Source organism: Bubalus bubalis, chromosome 5 (genome assembly GCF_019923935.1).
Source record: "Bubalus bubalis isolate 160015118507 breed Murrah chromosome 5, NDDB_SH_1, whole genome shotgun sequence".
Taxonomy (NCBI): Eukaryota; Metazoa; Chordata; class Mammalia; order Artiodactyla; family Bovidae; genus Bubalus; species Bubalus bubalis.
This window is the reverse complement of record NC_059161.1, coordinates 64,385,795-64,400,692: the sequence shown is the minus strand read 5'-3', so window position 1 is coordinate 64,400,692 and position 14,898 is coordinate 64,385,795. Positions and strand designations below refer to the sequence as shown.

General features: G+C 36.0%; 1 pseudogene; it reads right to left on the bottom strand.

Moving 5' to 3' along the window:
* Window positions 1–5,003: 5,003 nt before the first annotated feature.
* On the bottom strand, window positions 5,004–6,038 carry LOC102415866 (annotated as a pseudogene).
* Between the last annotated feature and the right edge of the window lie 8,860 nt (window positions 6,039–14,898).

Below are 14,898 nucleotides of genomic sequence, written 5' to 3'. Positions count from 1 at the left end.
AATGACTCTGATGCTCGTGCTAACTCGGCGATAGTCTTTACTGGTCCCTGTTCTTCAATCCAAGCCAAGAATTGTTTCTGTTCAGGTTTTTACTCTCTATTTCAAGTCATTATTATCCCATTCTTGAATTACTGCAAATATTTCAGGAGAATTTTCCTTGTCTCTGGCATTTTCCCTCTCTGAAATCATATTCTTTTAGCAACTTTGTTTGTTACTGTGTGTATACCTTAACTTAGCACTTATGACACAGAACTGCCACTGCCAATTCCGTTGTCTTGTTATACATCTAGACAGTAAATTCATTAAAAACGGTATTATCTTCTTCAACACTGTATTACTAGCTCATTGTAAAATGTGTAAAACATATGATAAGCAAAATACAATTTTCAGTAAACAACCTCCCTTGATCTGCTATTTAGATTGTCATCTTGTGTTTTTCAGTGCTTTTTCTATCACATTTATCAGAACACCATAATTATCCAATGGTTCCACTGATTAATCAACCACACACCATTAGCAAACATGGGCCATAGATTTTTGTACCTATCATCATAATGAACTTGTTCTCACAGAAACTGTTAATGCTGTAATGTTACTATTAACTAACAATTTCTTCTATTATTTATTGTTAATATGCAGAAAGTAGAATAAATGGAAATTCAACAAACATTAAGGTAGTGCACATATTGTGTTTTATTTCCTTTTAGGCTCCTGGTCACAAAAAGATCGTCATTAATTAAATAACTAATTCAATACATACTTTTGAAATCATTCTATGGGATAAGAATTTTAATGAGTTGAAGCTAAAAAAGTGGGTAAAGTCGTTCCTGAATCCTCATTAAAATTAGATTACAGTTAGAATATGTGGATATAGTTCGAATAATTAAAAAAATACATCTTAGAAACAGGAAAGAACAGGATGCTTTGGAGAGCATAAAATAAGACAAACTAGTCTAGAAGATAAGAGGGAAGTAGAAAATTGTGAAACTGAGGAGGTCAGTGAAAAATGAAGACTATCATTTAAGGAAGCAATATCAGGAGCTTAGAAACCTGAATGAATAACTAGGTAAAATGAAATTACAGACTGATGGGATAAGAGAAAAGCATCATTGGAGTGGCAGGCACTAAAGCAAAGTCTTTCATTTGGGACAGGTGGTGTTTTGAGATGCTTGTGAAATACCCAAGTGGTTAGTTCTAAGAAATAGTCAACACTAAGGACGTGAGGCCAAAGAATTAGATGTGGACCTCAGACATGTACGTGTGAGACTGTAGTATGAGAAGATTATAGGCTACACAGGAGTACGTGCCATCATCTGTGGCAGGTTTAAAGACTGAAAATTTTAAGACCTTGGCTGTGGCTCTGATATTCCCCCAACATTAACCAAAAAGCAAAGGAGAAGCCTGTAAAGGAATCTGACATGAGCCAGAGACAGAAAGCCAAGTGAATAAAATGTCACAGAACCAAAGAATATATTGAGGAAGAGGTCAACAAGTCTAATACTCTGGGTGTCAATATGTATGAAAAAAAAATTTCCACTGGATCCATTGGCACATAGTTTATGAAACTCATTTTGCTCAAACAAAAAGAATAAAAACAGAATGTTAGAAGTTGATTAGAAAGAGTTTAGGGAGGGAGGAAAAAAGTAAATGTAAATATTTTTTTGAAGATATGGCTGTGAAAAAAGAATGGGAGAGACTAGAGCCCATGGGGATGCTGAGGAAAGTACCAATAAAGGGAAACAGGTGGAACAGAATTAAAAAAGAAAATAACTGAAAATTTAGGTCTCTTAAAAGAGACTGGAATAAGAGTTACACTGACATCAGTAGAAAAGAATATTATTCCACCACAAGCAATAAGAAGTAGGAAAGAATAACTTCAACTACTGTAGGTTTGCATATTCAATGGGAGAAAATTGAAAACAAAAGAAAAAATATTTCTAGAATTTTCTATGAAAATATGGCAGCTTAAATATTGGCTATGTTTTGGAAGAGAAAGCAGGAGATAATAGATAAGCAAAATGAGAGAAGACGGTCAGAATGTGTGGAGATTATAGGTGTTACTACAGAGTAAATTTACAGAAGTTGTGAACATTTCTTAAATAGCACTGTTCAATGATGACAGTAGTTTTTAGGTGAACTAATAATTGCTATTGTACTTTAAATTCTAAGCTGGTTATTTTCTTTTATTCCTCTAAATTCAAAAATAATACTTGTCTTTTCATCATTGCTAATTACTCATGACCTTGAATTTTTAACTTTTTTGTTGCAATCTATTTTACATACGGTAAATGTGTACCTATATTGATTTCCACTGTGATGACTTTCAACATATTCATCAACTGTGTACACCATACCATTATCAAAATACAGAAAATTACTGTTGGCTTAGAAAGACCCTTCATGGAACTTCTTTTTCTCCTCCACATGAGATTTCTACTGTGAGCATTTCAAAACAGATTGGCTTGATGGAGCTCCAGTGTTTCATAAAAATGCAATCTTGCATTGTGTACTCATTTATATTTGCTTCTTCCACTCCTTATAATGATTATGACATTCATTCACATTGCTTTCATTGGTCATTAGTTTTTTTTTTTTTTTTTATATTCCTACATGGTATTACATTGCAGCATGATGCCATAATTTGTTTATCCATTATTCTTTAGTTGACATTAGCATAGTTCCCAATTACTAGCTATTACATGCAAATATCCTTGTATCTGCTTTTGGATTTCTGCTTCTATTTTTCTTGTCTGAGTACTTAGGAGTGGAATTGTTATGTCATAAAGTTATTATAATTTATTAAAGAAGCAGCTGCCAAAGTTACTTTCCAAAGTGACTGTACTATTTTAAGCTCCTTTTAGCAATGTATGGAGAATTTCTGCTGTTCCACATCCTTATCAAAAATGTTTGTTGTCACTATTTATACCATTTTGTTTTTGAATTTTTGTCTTTCTTCTATTATTGGTTTATAGGCTATCTGAATAATTCATTTATTTTGGAAGGAAGTTCTTGTATATGTAATAATAGTAGTAGTAATAACTATTATTATTATACTTTTAAGGCTTCCATAACAAAATAGCACAGTCTGGGTGGCTTAAACAACAGAAATTTATTTCTCACAATTCTGGAGGTTAGATGTTCAACATCAATGGGTCAGCAGATTTGGTTTCTCCTTAGACCATTTCCCTTTTCCTGAAAGACTGCCACAGTATTATTGTGTTCTCATGTCACCTTTTCTCTGAGTACATATAACCCTGGTCTCTCTCTCTCTTTCTTCTTATGAACATATCAGTCATATTGAATTAGGGCCCCATGCTTATATCCTTCTTTAACCTTTATTAACTCCTTAAAAGCCCCATCTCTGAATACAGTCATATTGGAGAACCATATGAATTTTGGCTTCAACATATGAATTTTGGAAAGACAAGTATATATAAACACATTATTTTATATAAATATAAAGTATTTCCCCATCCTGTTCTGCCATTATTTTGTGAAACATATCTTTTGATGGGCAGATTTTAACTTTGAAGGAACCATCTTATGCTTTTCTAAAAATGTTACACTTTCTGGGTCCAATTTAAGAAATACTTGCTCACTCAAAATCTGAGAAAATATGTACCTACATTTTCTTCTAGAAACTTTTTAATACTTGTGTTTATATTTATCTTAATGATTCATCTCAAATTAATTTTTGATGTATGGTGTGAGATAAATGACAAGTTTCAATGTTTTAAAGTGTTTATAAGTTGTCCCAGCCATTTGTTTCAAAGATTTTCCATTTTCTTTGGAACATATTTGACATGATTTAAAAAAAACTTTTTTTTCCTAGTTTATCTAACATTTATCTCTAGGATTTTTTTTTATTTTAATTGAAGGCTAATTACTTTACAATATTGTATTGGTTTTGCCATACATCAACATGAATCCACCACGGGTGTACATGTGTTCCTCATCCTGAAGCCCCCTCCCACCTCCCTCCCCATACCATCCCTCTGGGTCATCCCAGTGGACTAGCCCCAAGCTTCCTGTATCCTGCATCAAACCTGGACTGGCGATTCATTTCTTACATGATATTATACATGTTTCAATGCCATTCTCCCAAATCATCCCCCACCACCTCTCCCACAGAATCCAAAAGACTGTTCTATACATCTGTGTCTCTTTTGCTGTCTCTCATACAGGGTTATCGTTACCATCTTTCTAAATTCCATATTATATGCATTAGTATACTGCATTGGTGTTTTTCTTTTTGGCTTACTTCACTCTGTATAACCGGCTCCAGTTTCATCCACCTCATTAGAACTGATTCAAATATATTCTTTTTAATGGCTGAGTAATACTCCATTGTGTATATGTACCACAGCTTTCTTATCCATTCATCTGCTGATGGACATCTAGGTTGCTTCCATGTCCTGGCTATTATAAACAGTGCTGCAATGAACATTGGGGTACATGTGTCTCTTTCAATTAAAAATATTTTTGACCATTAGTGTGTGAGGAAAGTATTAGTCGCTGGACTGTATAGCCCACCAGGCTCCTCTGTTCATGGAATTCTCCAGGGAAGAATACTGGAGTGGGCTGCTATTTCTTCCTCCAGGGGATTTCCCAACCCAGGGATCGAGCTCTGGTCTCCAAATATCTTTGTACCTTTCTATCCTCAGGCCCATGCCACACTCTTTTGGTTAATGTGGAAATAGAGTCAGTTCCATTCAGTCTCTCAGTCGTGTCCCACTCTTGGCGACCCCGTGGACTGCAGTACTCCAGGCCTCCCTGTCCATCACCAACTCATGGAGTTTACTCAAACTCATGTCCATTGAGTCAGTGATGCCATCCAACTATCTCATCCTCTGTCATCCCCTTCTCCTCCTGCCTTCAATCTTTCCATAACTCAAAGTAAATTAGTATATGTCTTTTTAATTGGTTTTTCTTTTTAATGATCACTTGGCTATCCATATTTTTTAAAGTGAGATATTTTATTGTCATTTATTTTAAAATCAATTTTAATATAATCTAAACACATACCATTTAGAAAACCCTGAGGAATCAATGTACAAAAGTTGATGCTATTATATTTGGATAAAGTTGGCAAGTTCTGTTACTTACTTTTAGTCCAGGAAATAGCGTCAAGGAAACCTAATATATTGGAATAGATGTGTGAAGTTTGGCCCCCTGTTAACCTGAAGTTGTCAATAATTAGAAACAGATGTGAAATTTCATTGGTTCCCCTAGAACCATTTAGACTGCTTACACATATTCTATCTATTAATACTTTTTAAGCAGACTATCTCTCCTAGGTCCAAATATTCTGGAATAGTCTGCAGTACTAATATTGCAAAAAAAAAAAAAAAATCAATCCCTAAGCCATCAAAACACAGTTTGATAACTGGCACAAATGCTTCAACAGCTCCTAAATCTTTCACTTTTTCCTGTAAATTCAATTTATAGAATGAGGTGAAAAAGTCACTTCAACCAATATATCTTGGTGCAACACACATCAGTATTGGCACCTTTTGTAGGCATTCCTAATTGGCAAGATCCAAGCATAAACATTTTTCCTTCAACATTTTCAATTACAGATTGTGGAAGATTCTTGCTTTCGCCAATTTCTTGTATCCACTCTTTCATTAGGCTAAATTTCCCAAAGTCTGAGTCTTGCATTGCAGTTCCTCTTACTCTTCAGAAACCACAAAGGGCTTCGGAATCTCAATTAGTTTGTTTTAAGTCAGTCTCCTTTTGGGTCTGCTAAACAGATAGCATGGCTCAGGTGGTAAAGCGTCTGCCTATGATACAGGGACCCAGGTTCGATTCCTGGGTGGGGAAGATCTCCTGGAAAAGGAAATGGCAACCCACTCCAGTACTCTCCCCTGGAAAATCCCATGGACGGAGGAGCCTGATGGGCTACAGTCCATGGGGTCGCAAAGAGTTGGACACGACTGAGTGACTTCCCCTCCCTTAAACAGATAGCATAGGATGCTATAATGCTCGTGTGGTTGCTGCATTTGTTGTGATCCCTGAGTTGTTAATAGAAAGAACATCACCTCCTGCACAGGGACCACATAGTCACTTCCCCAGGACAACAGTTGTCACCAAGGACCTGAGATAGAGGGAAGGAGGAGTCCTGCCTCTGCCCTGAGTCCAACTGCCTAAATAAAATACATATTTAAGTGTATCTTGTCAATTTCTGCCAAAAGACTGCTAGAATTTGGAGGCAAATATTTTGGAAAGAAAGGACATCTTACCAGTTTGAGTCTTCTTATTTATGAAGATTTATTCATCTTTTCATTTGTCTTTTTTTTTTTCTTTCCTTTTTTCCATTTTTCCATTTTTGAGAAGTTTTAAATAAAGAATTTATACAACTTTTGACAAATTTCAATTTAAACCCAAGTATTCTATTTCCTTATTTTGCTTTAAATTGGAAATGCTACTTTATAATTATTGTAAAACAAAAATTGTAGTTATACAAAAATAAATTAGATTGTATATTGACCTCATATGCAAAAACTTTAATACAATAATTTGGGTATTGTAGGTTCTTTTTTAAAATTATAACAGAATTTTCTATTATCCTACCACTGCAAATATAAATACTTTTACTTTCAAATTGTTATCAAATTATTTATTTTTTCATTATATAAAGTCTCCAGTCTGAAGAAGTAGTATCTCATTCTCAGGTTTAAGTTGAAAATACAGAGACCCTGAAAATTAAAAACTATCTTATGTGAGGCTTCTTTCCTTAGTTACTAATTATCTGATTGAGAGATTCACTTCTAATTTTTTATTTTTTATCTTAAATGTGTGCTGAATTCTGTTAAAGACTTTTTATTCAAATATTGAGATGTATTATTTTCTTCATTCTGTTAATATAGTGAATTATATTAATTGACATTTAATATGAGACAAACCTTTTCTTCTTTTGTAAAAATTAATTTATTGAAGCATAGCTCACATATATACGTTATCCATCTTATGGGTACAAATCAATGACATTTCAGTAAGTTTATCAAGTTATGCAATAATTATAATAAACTTTAAAACATTTCATCATTTTAATAGGATTCTTCCTATATATTTTCTGTTAAACCTCTGCCCATTCTCAGACAATTACTAATCTGCTCTATAGACTTGCATTTCTTTAACATTTCATATAAAAAACAATACAATATACAGTCACTTATGTCAGACTATGTTATTTTGAACTGAGCATAATATTTTGAGGTTCAGCCACATCATAGCATGTATCTGTAGTAATTCCTTTTTATTGATCTGTACTATTCCATTCTACGGATATATCATATTTTGTCCATCCAGTCACTAGGTGAAAATCATTTACATGGTTTCCAATTTTTATTATTAATATGATGAATAATCTTGCAAAAACCATCCACCTGTAAGTATCTATATGGAAATATATACCATTTCTCTTGAACAGACAACCACTAATGGGGTTGAATTGCTAGGTCATAAATTTAATACATATATATATATAATATATATATATATATATGCTGCTAAGTCGCTTCAGTCGTATCCGACTCTGTGTGACACCAGAGACGGCAGCCCACCAGGCTCCCCCGTCCCTGGGATTCTCCAGGCAAGAACACTGGAGTGGGTTGCCATTTCCTTCTCCAATGCATGAAAGTGAAAAGTGAAAGTGAAGTCGCTCAGTCGTGCCCGACTCCCAGAGACCCCATGGACTGCAGCCCACCAGGCTCCTCCGTGCATGGGATTTTCCAGGCAAGAGTACTGGAGTGGGGTGCCATTGCCTTCTCCAATATCTATATCTATCTATCTATCTATCTATCTATATATATGCTTAATATTCTAAGAAATTTCCAAAATGTTTTCCAAAGTGCATTATTTTATGTTACCACCAGCAATGCCTGAGCATTCTCCTTTCTTCACATACTCCTCAACATTTGTAGCTGTCTTTTCATTCTTTTTTTAATGAACTGCTGGAGAGAATTTGATAACAGTTTGTTTAGAATTTGAATTATAATTTCATAAAATATAGTGTAATTTTCTGTTTTCAGTAATATTATTAAGATTTTCACTTCCATGATTTGTTCACTTTGTAAAATTAATATAAAACTGTTCTTTTACCCTCTATTGTCTAAAGATTCTATGAGAGAAGCATATACTTATGATACTCATGGAGACAGTTTTCTATAGTGACAGTCTGTTGTTTCTTTTTCTTTTTCTTTTCGTAGCTATAGAACTACTCAGATTTTATATTATTCCTGAGGAATATTTGGTCATTTTTCTCTTTAAAGGAATTATTCCTTTTTGTTTAAGATGCTCAGTTTATTGTCATGCAACATTTTATGAAAGTCTCTGATATTTATTTTATTGTGTGATATTCAGGATATCTTATCTTTCATATATGATACTGAAAATTTATATTTCCCCACTCTTTTCTTTGAGTAGTCTCGCTGTGGTTGTTCAGTTGCTAAGTTGTGTCTATTTGCGACCCCATGAACTGCAGGTGAACTGCCTCATACTAGGCTTCCCTGTCCTTCATATCTCCCTGAGTTTGCTCAAACTCATGTCCATTGAGTCATTCAACCATCTTATTCTCTGTCGCCCCCTTCTGCTCCTGCCCTCAATCTTTCCCAACATCAGGGTCTTTCAGAATAAGTCCACTCTTTGCATCGGGTGGCCAAAGTATTGGAGCTTCAGTTTCAGTCCTTCCAATGAATATTCAGGGTTGATTTCATTTAGGATTGATTGGTTTGATCTTGCGGTCCAAGGGACTCTCAAGAGTCTTCTTTAGAAAAACAATTCCAAAGCATCAATTCTTTGGTGTTCAGCCTTCATGGTATAACTCTCACCTCCATACATGACTCCTGAAAAAAACCACAGCTATGACTATTCAGACCTTTGTTGGCAAAGTGATGTCTGCCACTGTTTCCATTGTTTCCCCATCTATTTGCCATGAAGTGATGGGACTGGATGCCATGATCTTAGTTTTTTTGAATGTTGAGTTTTAAGCCAGCTTTTTCACTGTCTTCTTTCACCATCATCATGAAGCTTTTAGTTCCTCTTCACTTTCTGCCATTAGTTTGAGATCATCTGTGTATCTGAGGTTCTTGATATTTCTTCTGGCAATCTTGATTCCAGCTTGTGCTTCATCCAGCTCCACATTTTGTGTGGTGTACTCTGCATATAAGTTAAATAAAGAGGGTGACAATATACAGCCTTGATGTAATCCTTTCCCAATTTGGAACCAGTCAGTTGTTCCCTCTCTGGTTCTAACTGTTGTTTCTTGACCTACAAACAAGTTTCTCAGGGGGCAGGTTAGGTGGCCTGGTATTCCCATTTCTTGAAGAATTTCCCACATTTTATTGAGATTCACATAGTCAAAGGCTTTAGTGTAGTCAATGACGCAGAAGTAGTTGTATTTTTGGAATTCGCTTGATTTTTCTATGACCCAGCAGTTTAGCTAGGATTTTATTTTCGCATACTTATTTTCAAATAATAAAATTTGTCTCTTTGATTTTTTCTGTGGCTCCTCTTTTCTACTAATTAGTTTCCTCTTTTATCTTTTTTATGTATGATCTTCTAAATAATTTGAGTTTAATTTGGTCTTTGTTTTCTGCCTTCTTAAGGGGAATATAGACTATTTAATCATTTTCTTCATTTTAAGTATTTAGAATTATAAATTTGGCTTAACACCCTTTTAACACTATCCAACAATTTGTGACACTTTTTTAGTACCATTTGCTACAAAATAATATCCTAATATATATTTTTATTAACAATGGATATGAGCTGTTTAATTTACATATATTTGTTTTTCACTATCCCTTTCCAGGGGATCTTCTCCTCCCAGGAATTGAACCAGGGTCTCCTGCATCACAGGTGGATTCTTTACCAGGTGAGCTACCAGGGAAGCCCCTGTTGAAGTATAATATTGCAGAGATATCAATTAAATTTGTTGTTATTGTGATTTTTCTAAACAATTGATACCATTCTGTTTATTTTTCAATCAGCTATTGAGAGAAGACTATAATCTCCATCTGAGATTTTGTTTTTGTCTACTTTTATTTGAAACATTTTTTTCCTTCATCTATTTTTGTTCTGTATTAAATTAATGCACATCTGGATAAATTGGCACTTTCTATTAATGTGTTTTTTTCCAATGAGTCAACTCTTTGCATGAGGTGGCCAAAGTACTGGAGTTAAGGGGACGACAGAGGATGAGATGGCTGGATGGTATCACTGACTCAATGGGTGTGAGTCTGGGTGAAATCCGGGAGTTGGTGATGGACAGGGAGGCCTGGTGTGCTGCGATTCATGGGGTCGCAAAGAGTTGGACATGACTGAGCCACTAAACTGAACTGAACTGATTAATGTGTTATTAAGTGACTATGTTAACCTTTTTTTTTTTTTTAATTACATGAAACACAGTAGCTTAAGTACACACTGCTTGGCATGTAAAAAAGTACTGAGTAAATATTTTAAAATTATAGTTGTTATGTTCAGTTCAGTTCAGTCGCTCAGTCGTGTCCGACTCTTTGCTACCCCACGAATCACAGCACGCCAGGCCTCCCTGTCCATCATCAACTCCTGGAGTTCACCCAGACTCACATCCATCGAGTCAGTGATGCCATCCAGCCATCTCATCCTCTTTTGTCCCCTTCTCCTCCTACCCCCAATCCCTCCCAGCATCACAGTCTTTTCCAATGAGTCAACTCTTCACATGAGGTGGCCAAAGTATTGGAGTTTCAGCTTTAGTATCATTCCTTCCAAAGAAATCCCAGGGCTGATCTCCTTCAGAATGGACTGGTTGGATCTCCTTGCAGTCCAAGGGACTCTCAAGAGTCTTCTCCAACACACAGTTCAAAAGCATCAATTCTTCGGTGCTCAGCCTTCTTCAAAGTCCAACTGTCACATCCATACATGACCACAGGAAAAACCATAGCCTTGACTAGACGGACCTTTGTTGGCAAAGTAATGTCTCTGCTTTTGAATATGCTATCTAGGTTGGTCATAAATTTCCTTCCAAGGAGTAAGCGTCTTTTAATTTCATGGCTGCAGTCACCATCTGCAGTGATTTTGGAGCCCAGAGAAATAAAGTGAGCCACTGTTTCCACTGTTTCCCCATCTATTTCCCGTGAAGTGATGGGACCGGATGCCATGATCTTCGTATTCTGAATGTTGAGCTTTAAGCCAAATTTTTCACTCTCCACTTTCACTTTCATCAAGAGGCTTTTGAGTTCCTCTTCACTTTCTGCCATAAGGGTGGTGTCATCTGCATATCTGGGGTTATTGAGATTTCTCCTGGCAATCTTGATTCCAGCTTGTGTTTCTTCCAGTCCAGCGTTTCTCATAATGTACTCTGCATGTAAGTTAAATAAGCAGGTTGACAATATACAGCCTTGATGTACTCCTTTTCCTATTTGGAACCAGTCTGTTTTTCCATGACCAGGTCTAACTGTTGCTTCCCGACCTGCATACAAATTTCTCAAGAGGCAGGTCAGGTGGTCTGGTATTACCATCTCTTTCAGAATTTTCCACAGTTTATTGTGATCCACACAGTCAAAGCCTTTGGCATACTGTAGTGTTATGTAAGTTACAGGTGAGCAATACAGTGTTCACGATTTTTAAAGGCTATTCTTTGTTAACAGTTATCATAAAATATTGACTATTCAGCACGATGCACAACATATAGTTGCAGCTTATCTCACAGCTAATAGTTTGTATCTCCTATATCCCTTCCTTAAAATCTTTTATTATTAGAAGAATATGTATCTCTATTAGCATTTCTTATCTTGGTGGTGGTGAATTGCTAAGGTGTGTCCAACTGTTGCAACTGTATGGACTATAGCTCGCCAAGCTCCTTTGTCCGGGGAATTTCCCAGGCAAGAACAATGGAGTCAGTTGCCATTTCCTTCTCCAGGAGATCTTATCCTCCCAACCCAGGGATGGAATTGAGGACTCCTGCATTTCAGGCGGATTCTTTACCTAAGGTTTTCTTCTTGTTTATCTTGCTTTGGGTTTGTTGTTTTGTTGATAAATCAGCTAATATTATTTCAAAACTTTTGAAAAATGTCTGAATTAATTATTCTAATAATTTTTATGTTCCAATTTTTCTCTCTCCTTTTTTTTTTTTTCCTTTTAACTCCCACCACCACTCTCCTTTGTGCTTCCTCTTAGGCAGCTTCACTTGACCTATCTTCAAATTTTAACTAATCTTATCTTCTGTAGTATTTAATCTGACTTTAAATTCATCTATTATGCTTTTATATGTGTTTCAATTCTAGATTTTACATCTGGCTTTTTATACCTTTGGTGGTTGGTGGTTTAGTCGCTAAGTTGTGCAGGACTCTTGTCCGCCAGGCTCCTCTGTCCATGGGATTCTCCAAGCAAGATTACTGGAGTGGGTCGCCATTTCCTTCTCCAGGGGATCTTCCTGACCCAGGAATTGAACCCCAGTCTCCTGCATTGCAGGCAGATTCTTTACCAACTTCCCCATAGCTATATCAGTAAATATATCTTTATCAGTAGAAAATCTTCATTGGTTACCTTATAATGCCTATTATTTACATTAAATCCTTAGACATATTTATAATTGCATTTTCTAAGCCCTTAATTACAAACTCCAACATAAAGTTGTTTTGGAGTCTATATTTATTACTATTTATTTAATTTTGCATTTTTCATACATTTTTTTGCTTCTTCACAAATCTAGTAACTGTCTCAGTTGTATTGCAGATGTTATGGATGTTACCTTGTAAACAGTCTAAGTTTTCCATTCTTCTCTTAAAGGTAAATTATGATGAAAATGTAATGCAAATATAAATAGCTAAGAGAAATAATACTAACAAATGATCAAAGCAAAGCAAATCTGATTGACTTAAAATGTCATACATACATTTATTACAATGTAGTTATTAGCAATTAAATTATTATGAAATTAAATTAAAAATCAATTTTTTAAAATGCTGGAACTGAAAGAGTAAATATTTTAACCAACCATCTGAATAACATATACAAGAGGATTATTATGTATATTTCTTATCTTTATAAGTCTTTTGTTTTTCTAAATTGATTTCAAGCTTTCTGAAGACTAAATTTGTTTAGCTATTTTTTAGACTCAGGAATATATTCTTTAATAGTAAGTCAATAGGAGTAGGTATATATCACTAAGTCATAATTATTAGAGAAATATGATAGCTACTTAAGTGAATTCTTGGAGTAAAATAAACAATGGTGGGATTTATTTGAGCTTAAAAAGCTCACCGCTTATGAAAGTTAAAATTCTGTTATCCTAGAATAAAAGTCTTTGACCCTCATCATTTAGATGCTTTATGTCTTGTCAAGTGGCTCTCACCTTAATATTTCATAATCATTTGATGATAACTATAGAGGAACTATCCCACATTGAAGGTCAGGAAGGGTGGTGGTGAGAAGATACCCCTCGTCCAAGGTAAGGAGCAATGGCTGCGCTTTGCTGAGGCAGCCATGTAGAGATACCCCACGCCCAAGGTAAGAGAAACCCAAGTAAGACGGTAGGTGTTGCGAGAGGGCATCAGAGGGCAAACACACTGAAACCATACTCACAGAAAACTAGTCGATCTAATCACACTAGGACCGCAGCCTTGTCTAACTCAATGAAACTAAGCCATGCCCGAAGGGCAACCCAAGATGGGCAGGTCATGGTGGAGAGATCTGACAGAATGTGGTCCATGGGAGAAGGGAATGGCAAACCACTTCAGTATTCTTGCCCTGAGAACCCCATGAACAGTATGAAAAGGCAAAATGATAGGATACTGAAAGAGAAACTCCCTAGATCAGTAGGTGCCCAATATGCTACTGGAGATCAGTGGAGAAATAACTCCAGAAAGAATGAAGGGATGGAGCCAAAGCAAAAACAATACCCAGCTGTGGATGTGACTGGTGATAGAAGCAAGGTCCGATGCTCTAAAGAGCAATATTGCATAGGAACCTGGAATGTCAGGTCCGTGAATCAAGGCAAATTGGAAGTGGTCAAACAAGAGATGGCAAGAGTGAATGTCGACATTCTAGGAATCAGCAACTGAAATGGACTGGAATGGGTAAATTTAACTCAGATGACCATTATATCTACTACTGCGGGCAGGAATCCCTCAGAAGAAATGGAGTGGCCATCATGGTCAACAAAAGAGTCTGAAATGCAGTACTTGGATGCAATCTCAAAAACGACAGAATGATCTCTGTTTGTTTCCAAGGCAAACCATTCAATATCACAGTAATCCAAGTCTATGCCCCAACCGGTAATGCTGAAGAAGCTGAAGTTGAACGGTTCTATGAAGACCTACAAGACCTTTTAGAACTAACACCCAAAAAAGATGTCCTTTTCATTATAGGGGACTGGAATGCAAAAGTAGGAAGTCAAGAAACACCTGGAGTAACAGGGAAATTTGGCCTTGGAATACGGAATGAAGCAGGGCAAAGACTAATAGAGTTTTGCCAAGAAAATGCATTGGTCATAACAAACACCCTCTTCCAACAACACAAGAGAAGACTCTATACATGGACATCACCAGATGGTCAACACCAAAATCAGATTGATTATATTCTTTGCAGCCAAAGATGGAGAAGCTCTATACAGTCAGCAAAAACAAGACCTGGAGCTGACTGTGGCTCAGACCATGAACTCCTTACTGCCAAATTCAGACTTAAATTGAAGAAAGTAGGGAAAACCACTAGACTATTCAGGTATGACCTAAATCAAATCCCTTATGATTATACAGTGGAAGTGAGAAATAGATTTAAGGGCCTACATCTGATAGATAGAGTGCCTGATGAACTATGGACTGAGGTTCGTGACATTGTACAGGAGACAGGGATCAAGACCATCCCCATGGAAAAGAAATGCAAAAAAGCAAAATGGCTGTCTGGGGAGGCCTTACA